This window comes from Tenrec ecaudatus, assembly GCF_050624435.1.
Source record: "Tenrec ecaudatus isolate mTenEca1 chromosome 10 unlocalized genomic scaffold, mTenEca1.hap1 SUPER_10_unloc_1, whole genome shotgun sequence".
NCBI classification, from domain to species: Eukaryota; Metazoa; Chordata; class Mammalia; order Afrosoricida; family Tenrecidae; genus Tenrec; species Tenrec ecaudatus.
Genome location: NW_027457623.1, coordinates 4,903,769 through 4,913,856, shown reverse-complemented (window position 1 = coordinate 4,913,856; position 10,088 = coordinate 4,903,769).

Here is a 10,088-nt window from a genome sequence, read left to right as displayed (position 1 = left end):
CCTAGATAGTCCAAGTGCCCGCTAGTTATCCTAGATAGTCCAAGTGCCCGTTAGTTAACCAAGATAGTCCAAGTGCCTACTAGGGGCCGTACATAGTCCAAGTGCCCGCTAGTTAACCTACATAGTCCAAGGTCCGCTGGTTAACCTAGATAGTCAAAGTGCCTGTTAGGTAACCTAAATTGTCCAAGTGCCCGCCAGGGTACCTACATAGTCCAAGTGCCCGCTAGGTAACCTAGATAGTCCAATTGCCCGTGAGCTAACCTAGATAGTCGAAGTGTCCGCTAGTTAACCTACGTAGTCCAAGTGCCCGTTGGTTAACCTCTATAGGCCAAGTGCCCCTGGTAACCTACATAGTCCAAGGGCCCGCTAGGTAACCTTGATAGTCCAAGTGCCTTCTAGTTAACCTACATAGTCCAAGTGCCGACTAGGTAACCTAAGTAATCCAAATGCCCGCTAGGGAAACTACATAGTCCAAGTGCCCGCTAGTTAACCTAGATAGTCCAAGTGCCCGCTAGTAAATCTAGATGGTCCAAGGGCCTGCTAGTTAATCTAGATGGTCCAAGTGCCCGCTAGTTAACCTAGATAGTCCAAGTGCCCGCTAGTTAACCTAGATAGTCCAAGGGCCCGCTAGTTAATCTAGATAGTCCAAGTGCCCGCTAGTTAACCTAGCTAATCCAAGTGTCCGCTAGTTAACCTACATAGTCCAAGGGCCCGCTAGTTAACCTACAGAGTCCAAGTGCCCGCTAGTTAACCTACATAGTCTAAGTGCCCGCTAGTTAACCTAGATATTCCAAGTGCCTGCTAGGTAATCTAGATAGTCCAAGTGCCCGCTAGGGTATGTACATAGTTCAAGTACCCGCTAGGTTACCTACATAGTCCAAGTGCCCGTTCGTTAACCTAGATAGTCTAAGTGCCCGCTAGGTTACCTAGACAGTCAAAGTGCCCGCTAGTTAACCTACAAAATCCAAGTGCCCTATAGGGAACCTACATAATCCAAGTGCCCGAAGGGAATCTACATAACCCAAGAGCCCGCTAGAAACCTACATAGTCCAAGTGCCCACTAGGCAACCTACATAGTCCAAGTGCCCGTTAGTTAACCTAGATAGTCCAAGTGCTCACTAGGGTACGGACATAGTCCAAGTGCCCGCTAGGTAACCTCCTTAGTCCAAGTTCCCGATGGTAACATAAATAGTCCAAATGCCCGCTAGGGAGAGTACATAGTCCAAGTGCCCGCTAGGGAACCTACATAGTCCAAGTGCTCGCTAGTTAACCTAGATAGTCAAAGTGCCTGCTAGGTAACATAAATTGTCCAAGTGCCCGCTAGGGAACCTACATAGTCCAAGTGCCCGCTAGGTAACCTAGATAGTCCAATTGCCCGTTAGCTAACCTAGATAGTCGAAGTGTCCTCTAGTTAATCTACATAGTCCAAGTGCCCGTTCTTTAACCTAGATAGGCCAAGTGCCCGCTAGGTAACCTAGACAGTCCAAGTGCCCGCTAGGTTACCTACATAGTCCAAATGCACGTTCGTTAACCTAGATAGTCTAAGAGCCCGCTGGTAAACTACATAGTCCAAGGGCCCGCTAGGTAACCTTGATAGTCCAAGTGCCTTCTAGTTAACCTACATAGTCCAAGTGCCCGCTAGGTAACCTACATAGTCCAAGTGCCCACTAGGTAACCTAAGTAATCCAAAAGCCCGCTAGGGAAACTACATAGTCCCAGTGCCCGCTAGTTAACCTAGATAGTCCAAGTGCCCGCTAGTAAACCTAGATAGTCCAAGGGCCCGCTAGTTAATCTAGATAGTCCATATGCCCTTTGGTTAACCTAGATAGTCCAAGTGCCCGCTAGTTAACCTTGATCGTCCAAGTGACCGCTAGTTAACCTAGATAATCCAAGTGCCCGCTAGTTAACCTACATAGTCCACGTCCCTCTAGTTAACCTAGATAGTCCAAGTGCCCGCTAGGGTACGTATATAGTCCATGTGCCCGCTAGGTAACCTAGATAGTCCAAGTGCCCGCTAGGGTATGTACATAGTTCAAGTGCCCGCTAGGTTACCTACATAGTCCAAGTGCCCGTTCGTTAACCTCGATAGTCCAAGTGCCAGCTAGGTTATCTAGACAGTCCAAGTGCCCGCTAGTTAACCTACATAGTCCAAGTGCCCGTTCGTTAACCTAGATAGTCCAAGTGCCCTCTAGGTTACCTAGACAGTCCAAGTGCCCGCTAGTTAACCTACATAGCCCAAGTGCCCGATAGGGAACCTACATAATCCAAGTGCCCGATAGGGAACCTACATAATCCAAGTGCCCGCTAGAAACCTACATAGTCCAAGTGCCCACTAGGCAACCTACATAGTCCAAGTGCACGTTAGTTAACCTAGATAGTCCAAATGCTCACTAGGGTACGTACATAGTCCAAGTGCCCGCTAGGTAACCTACATAGTCCAAGTTCCCGATGGTAACATAAATAGTCCAAATGCCCGCTAGGGAGAGTTCATAGTCCGAGTGCCTGCTAGTTAACCTAGATAGTCCATGTGCCCACTAGGGGACGTACATAGTCCAAGTGCCCGCAGTTAACCTACATACTGCAAGATCCGTAAGTTAACCTAGATAGTCCAAGTGCCCGCTAGTTAACCTACATAGTACAAGGGCCCGCTAGTTGACCTACATAGACAAAGTGCCCGCTAGTTAACCTAAGTAGTCCAAGTCCCCACTAGGTAACCTAGACAGTCCAAGTGACCATTAGGTTACATACATAGTCCAAGTGCCCGTTAGTTAACCTACATAGTCCAAGTGCCCGCTAGGTAACCTACATAGTCCAAGTGCCTGCTATGTAAACTACAGAGTCCAAATGCCCACTAGGTAACCTAGACAGTCCAATTGCGCGCTAATTAACCTAGACAGTCCAAGTACCCGATAGGGAACCTACATAGTCCAAGTGCCCGCTAGGGAACCTACATAGTCCAAGTGCTCGCTAGTTAACCTAGATAGTCAAAGTGCCTGCTAGGTAACATAAATTGTCCAAGTGCCCGCTAGGGAACCTACATAGTCCAAGTGCCCGCTAGGTAACCTAGATAGTCCAATTGCCCGTTAGCTAACCTAGATAGTCGAAGTGTCCTCTAGTTAACCTACATACTCCAAGTGCCCGTTCTTTAACCTAGATAGGCCAAGTGCCCGCTAGGTAACCTAGACAGTCCAAGTGCCCGCTAGGTTACCTACATAGTCCAAGTGCACGTTCGTTAACCTAGATAGTCCAAGAGCCCGCTGGTAAACTACATAGTCCAAGGGCCCGCTAGTAATCTTGATAGTCCAAGTGCCTTCTAGTTAACCTACATAGTCCAAGTGCCCGCTAGGTAACCTACATAGTCCAAGTGCCCACTAGGTAACCTAAGTAATCCAAAAGCCCGCTAGGGAAACTACATAGTCCCAGTGCCCGCAAGTTAACCTAGATAGTCCCAGTGCCCGCTAGTAAACCTAGATAGTCCAAGGGCCCGCTAGTTAATCTAGATAGTCCAAGTGCCCTCTAGTTAACCTAGATAGTCCAAGTGCCCGCTAGTTAACCTTGATCGTCCAAGTGCCCGCTATTTAACCTACATAGTCCACGTCCCTCTAGTTAACCTAGATAGTCCAAGTGCCCGCTAGGGGACGTACATAGTCCAAGTGCCTGCTAGGTAACTTAGATAGTCCAAGTGCCTGCTAGGTTATGTAAATAATTCAAGTGCCCGCTAGGTAACCTAGATTGTCCAAGTGTCCGCTAGTTAACCTACATAGTCCAAGGGCCCGCTACGTAACCTAGATAGTCCAAGGGCCTGCTAGTTAACCTACATAGTCCAATGCCCAATAGGGAACCTACATAGTCCAAGTGCCCGCTGAGGAACCTAGATAGTCCAAGTGCCCGATAGGGAACCTATATATTCCAAGTGCCCGTTAGGGAACCTAGATAATCCAAGTGCCCACAGGGAACCTATATAGTCCAAGTGCCCGCTAGGGAACCTACATAGTCAAAGTGCCCGTAGGGAACCTGCATTGTGCAAGTGCCCGCTAGTTAACCTAGATAGTCCAAGTGCCCGCTAGTTAACCTACATAGTCCAAGGTCAGCTAGTTAACCTAGATAGTCCAAGTGCCCGCTAGTTAACCTACATAGTCCAAGGTCAGCTAATTAACCTAGATAGTCCAATTGCCCGCTAGTTAACCTACATAGTCCAAGGGCCCGCTAGTTAACCTAGATCTTCCAAGTGTCCGCTAGTTAACCTACATAGTCCAAGTTCCCGTTAGGTAACCTAGATAGTGCAAGTGCCCGCAAGGTATCCTACATAGTCCATGTGCCCGTTAGGTAACCTAGATAGTACAAGTGCCCGCAAGGTAACCTACATAGTCCAAGTGCCCGCTAGATAACCTAGATATTCCAAGTTCCTGTTAGCTAACCTAGATAATCCAAGTGCCCGCTAGGTAATCTACATAGTCCAAGTGCCCTTTCGTTAACCTAGATAGTCCAAGTGCCCGCTAGGTAACCTAGACTGTCCAATTGTCCGCTAGGTTACCTACATAGTCCAAGTGCACGTTCGTTAACCTAGATAGTCCAAGTGCCCGCTAGGTAACCTACATAGTCCAAGTTCTCGCTAGGTAACCCAGATAGTCCAATGCCCGTTACCTAACCTAGATAGTCCAATTGCCCGCTATGCAACATACATAGTCCAAGTGCCCGTTCGTTAACCTAGAAGTCCAAGTGCCCGCTAGGTAACCAAGACTGTCCAAGTTCATGCTAGGTTACCTCCATAGTCCAAATGTCCGTTCGGTAACCTAGATAGTCCTAGTGCCCGCTAGTTAACCTACATAGTCCAAGTGCCCTTTCGTTAACCTAGATAGTCCAATTGCCCGCTAGGTAACCTAGATGTCCAAGTGTCCGCTAGGTTACCTACATAGTCCAAGTGCCCGTTCGTTAACCTAGATAGTCCAAGTGCCCGCTAGGAAACCTACATAGTCCTAGGGCCCGCTAGGTAACCTAGATAATCCAAGTGCCCGCTAGGTAACCTAGACTGTCCAAGTGCCTGCTAGGTTACCTACATAGTCCAAGTGCCCGTTCGTTAACCTAGATAGTCAAAGTGCCCGTTAGGTAACCTAGATAGTCCAAGTGCCCGCTAGGTAACTTACATTGTCCATGTTACAGCTAGGTAACCTAGATAGTCCAAGTTCCCGTTACCTAAACTATATAGTCCAAGTGCCCGCTAAACAACCTACATAGTCCAAGTGCCCGTTAGTTAACCTAGAAGTCCATGTGCCCGCTAGGTAACCTTGACAGTCCAAGTGCCCGCTAGGTTACCTGCATATTCCAAGTGCCCGTTCGTTAACTAAGATAGTCCAAGTGCCCACCAGGTAACCTACATAGTCCAAGGGCCCGCTAGTTAACCTACATAGTCCAAGGGCTCACTTGTTAACTTTGATAGTCCAAGTGCCCGTTAGTTAACCTAGATCGTCCAAGTGCCCGCTAGTTAAACTAGATTGTCCAAGTGCCCGCTAGGGATCCTTCATAATCCATGTGCCTGCTAGGTAACCTAGATAGTCCAAGTGGCAGCTAGTTAACCTAGATAGTCCTAGTGCCCGTTAGTTAACCTAGATAGTCCAATTGCCCACTAGGGGACGTCCATAGTCCAAGTGCCCGCTAGGTAACCTAAATAGTCCAAGTGCGCGCTAGGGTATGTACATAGTCCAAGTCCCTGCTAGGAAACCTAGATAGTCCAAGTGCACGCTAGTTAACCTACATAGTCCAAGGGCCCGCTAGTTAACCTACATAGTCCAAGGTCCCTTAGTTAAGCTAGATAGTCCAAGTGCCCACTACTTAACCTACATAGTACAAGGGCCCGTTAGTTGATCTAGATAGTCAAAGTGCCCGCTAGTTAACCTAAGTAGTACAAATGTCCGATAGGGATCCTACATAGTCCAAGTGCCCGCTAGGTAACCTACATAGTCCAAGTGCCCATTCGTTAACCTAGATAGTCAAAGTGCACGCAAGGTAACCTAGACAGTCCAAGTGCCCGCTAGGTTACCTACATAGTCCAAGTGCCCGTTCGTTAACCTAGATAGTCCAAGTGCCCGCTAGGTTACCTAGACAGTCCAAGTGCCCGCTAGTTAACCTACATAGTCCAAGTGCCCGATATGGAACCTACATAATCCAAGTGCCCAATAGGGAACCTACATAATCCAAGTGCCCGCTAGGGAACCTACATAGTCCAAGTGCCCATTAGTTAACCTAGATAGTCAAAGTGCCTGCTAGGTAACCTAGATAGTCCAAGTGCCCGCTAGGTAACCTAAATAGTCCAAATGCCCGCTAGGGAAATTACATAGTCCAAGTGCCCGCTAGTTAACCTAGATAGTCCAAGTGCCTGCTAGTAAACCTACATAATCCATGGGCCCGCTAGTTAACCAACATAGTGCAAGGGCCCGCTAGTTAACCTAGATCTTGCAAGTGTCCGCTAGTTAACCTACATAGTCCAAATGCCCGCTAGGTAACCTAGATAGTCCAAGTGCCCGCTAGGTATCCTTCATTATCCAAGTGCCTGCTAGATAACCTATATAGTCCAAGTGCCCGTTAGTTAACCTAGATAGTCCTAGTTCCCGTTAGTTAACCTAGATAGTCCAAGTGCCCACTAGGGGACGTATATAGTCCAAGTGCCCGCTGGGTAACCTAAGTAGTACAAATGTCCGATAGGGATCCTACATAGTCCAAGTGCCCGTTCATTAACCTACATAGTCCAAGTGCCTGCTAGGTAACGTACATAGCCCAAGTGCCCGCTAGGGAACGTACATAGTCCAATTCCCGTCGAGGTAACCTAGATAGTCCAAGTGCCTGCTACTTAACCTAGATTGTACAAGTGCCCGCTAGGGATCCTTCATAATCCAAGTGCCTGCTAGGTAAGCTAGATAGTCCAAGTAACCGCTAGTTAACCTAGATAGTGCTAGTGCCCGTTAGTTAACCTAGATAGTCCAAGTGCGCGCTAGGGTATGTACATACTCCAAGTGCCTGCTAGGAAACCTAGATAGTCCAAGTGCCCGCTAGTTAACCTACATAGTCCAAGGACACGCTAGGTAACCTACAAAGTCCAAGGTCTGCTAGTTAACCTAGATAGTCCAAGTGCCCGCTAGTTAACCTACATAGTACAAGGGCCCGCTAGTTGACCTAGATAGTCCAAGTGCCCGCTAGTTAACCTAGATAGTCAAAGTGCCCGCTAGTTATCCTAAGTAGTACAAATGTCCGTTAGGGATCCTACATAGTCCAAGTGCCCGCTAGGTAACCTACATAGTCCAAATGCCCATTCGTTAACCTAGATAGTCCAAATGCCCGCTAGGTTACCTACATAGTCCAAGTGCCCGTTCGTTAACCTAGATAGTCCAAGTGCCCGCTAGGTTACCTAGACAGTCCAAGTGCCCGCTAGTTAACCTACATAGTCCAAGTGCCCAATAGGGAACCTACATAATCCAAGTGCCCGATAGGGAACCTACATAATCCAAGTGACCGCTAGGGAACCTACATAGACCAAGTGCCCGTTATTTAACCCAAATAGTCCAAGTGCCTGCTAGGTAACTTACATAGTCCAAGTTCCCGCTTGGTAACCTAAATAGTCCAAATGCCCGCTAGGGAATTTATATAGTCCAAGTGCCCGCTAGTTAACCTAGATAGTCCAAGTGCCTGCTAGCAAACCTACATAATCCATGGGCCCGCTTGTTAACCTACATAGTGCAAGGACCCGCTAGTCAACCTAGATCTTGCAAGTGTCCGCTAGTTAACCTACATAGTCCAAGTGCCCGATGGGGAACCTACATATTCCAAGTGCCCGCTAGGGAACCTATATAGACCAAGTGCCCGCTAGGCAACCTACATAGTCCAAGTGCCCGTTATTTAACCCAAATAGTCCAAGTGCCTGCTAGGTAACTTACATAGTCCAAGTTCCCGCTTGGTAACCTAAATAGTCCAAATGCCCGCTAGGGAATTTACATAGTCCAAGTGCCCGCTAGTTAACCTAGATAGTCCAAGTGCCTGCTAGTAAACCTACATAATCCATGGGCCCGCTTGTTAACCTACATAATGCAAGGGCCCGCTAGTCAACCTAGATCTTGCAAGTGTCCGCTAGTTAACCTACATAGTCCAAGTGCCCGATGGGGAACCTACATATTCCAAGTGCCCCTTAGGGAACCTAGATAGTCCAAGTGCCCGTAGGGAACCTATATAGTCCAAGTGCCCGCTAGGGAACCTACATAGTCAAAATGCCCGCTAGGGAACCTGCATTGTGCAAGTGCCCGCTAGTTAACCTACATAGTCCAAGGTCAGCTGGTTAACCTAGATAGTCCAAGTGCCCGCTAGTTAACCTACATAGTCCAAGAACCCGCTAGTTAACCTAGATAGTCCAAGTTCCCCCTAGTTAACCTACATAGTCCAAGGGCCATCTAGTTAACCTAGATATTCCAAGTGCCCGCTAGTTAACCTAGATCATCCAAGTGTCCGCTAGGTAACCTACATAGTCCAAGTTCCCGTTAGGTAACCTAGATAGTACAAGTGCCCCCAAGGTAACCTACAAAGTCTACGTGCCCGCTAGGTAACCTAGATATTCCAAGTTCCTGTTAGCTAACCTAGATAATTCAAGTGCCCGCTAGGTAACCTACATAGTCCAAGTGCCCTTTCGTTAACCTAGATAATCCAAGTGCCTTATGGTAACCTAGACTGTCCAATTGTCCGCTGGGTTACCTACATAGTCCAAGTGCACATTCGTTAACCTAGATAGTCCAAGTGCCCGCTAGGTAACCTACATAGTCCAAGGGTCCGCTAGGTAACCATATAGTCCAAGTGCCCGTTAGTTAACCTACATAGTTCAAGTGCCCGCTAAGAAACCTAGATGGTCCAAGTGTCCGTTAGGTAACCTAGATAGTCCAAGTGCCCGCTAGGTAAACTACATAGTCCAAGTTCCTGCTAGGTAACCTAGATAGTCTAAGTGCCCGTTACCTAACCTAGATAGTCCAATTGCCCTCTATGCAACATACATAGTCCAAGTGCCCGTTCGTTAACCTAGAAGTCCAAGAACCCGCTAGGTTACCTACATAGTCCAAATGCCCGTTCGGTAACCTAGATAGTCCAAGTGCCCGCTAGTTCACCTACATAGTCCAAGTGCCCGCTAGGTAACCTAGATAGTCCAAGGGCCCGCTAGGTAACTTACATAGTCCAAGTGCCTGCTAGGTAACCTAGATTGTCCAAGTGTCCGCTAGGTTACCTACATAGTCCACGTGCACGTTGGTTAACCTAGATATTCCAAGGGTCCGCTAGGTAACCTATATAGTCCAAGTGCCCGTTAGTTAACCTACATAGTCCAAGTGCCCGCTAAGAAACCTAGATGGTCCATGTGTCCGTTAGGTAACCTAGATAGTCCAAGTGCCCGCTAGGTAAACTACATAGTCCAAGTTCCCGCTAGGTAACCTAGATAGTGCAAGTGCTCGTTACGTAATCTAGATAGTCCAATTGCCCGCTATGCAACATACATAGTTCAAGTGCCCGTTCGTTAATCTAGAAGTCCACGAACCCGCTAGGTAACCTAGACTGTCCATGTTCCCGCTAGGTTACCTACATAGTCCAAATGCCCGCTAGGTAACCTAGATAGTCCCAGGGCCCGCTAGGTAACTTACATAGTCCAAGTGCCCGCTAGGTAACCTAGATAGTCCAAGTGCCCGTTCGTTAACCTAGATAGTCCAATTGCCCGCTAGGTAACCTAGATTGTCCAAGTGTCCGCTAGGTTACCTACATGGTCAAAGGGCACGTTCGTTAACCTAGATAGTCCAAGTGCCCGCTAGGTAACCTACATAGTCCAAGTGCCCGCAAGGTAACCTATATAGTCCAAGTTCCAGCTATGTAACCTAGATCGTGCAACTGTCCGCTAGTTAACCTACATAGTCCAAGTGCCCGCTAGTTAACCTAGATAGTCCAAGTGCCGCTAGGTAACCTACATAGTGCAAGTGTCCCCTAGTTAACCTACATAGTCCAAGTGCCCGCTAGGTAATCTAGATAGTGCAAGTGCCCGTTACGTAACCTAGATAGTCCAATTGCCCGCTATGCAA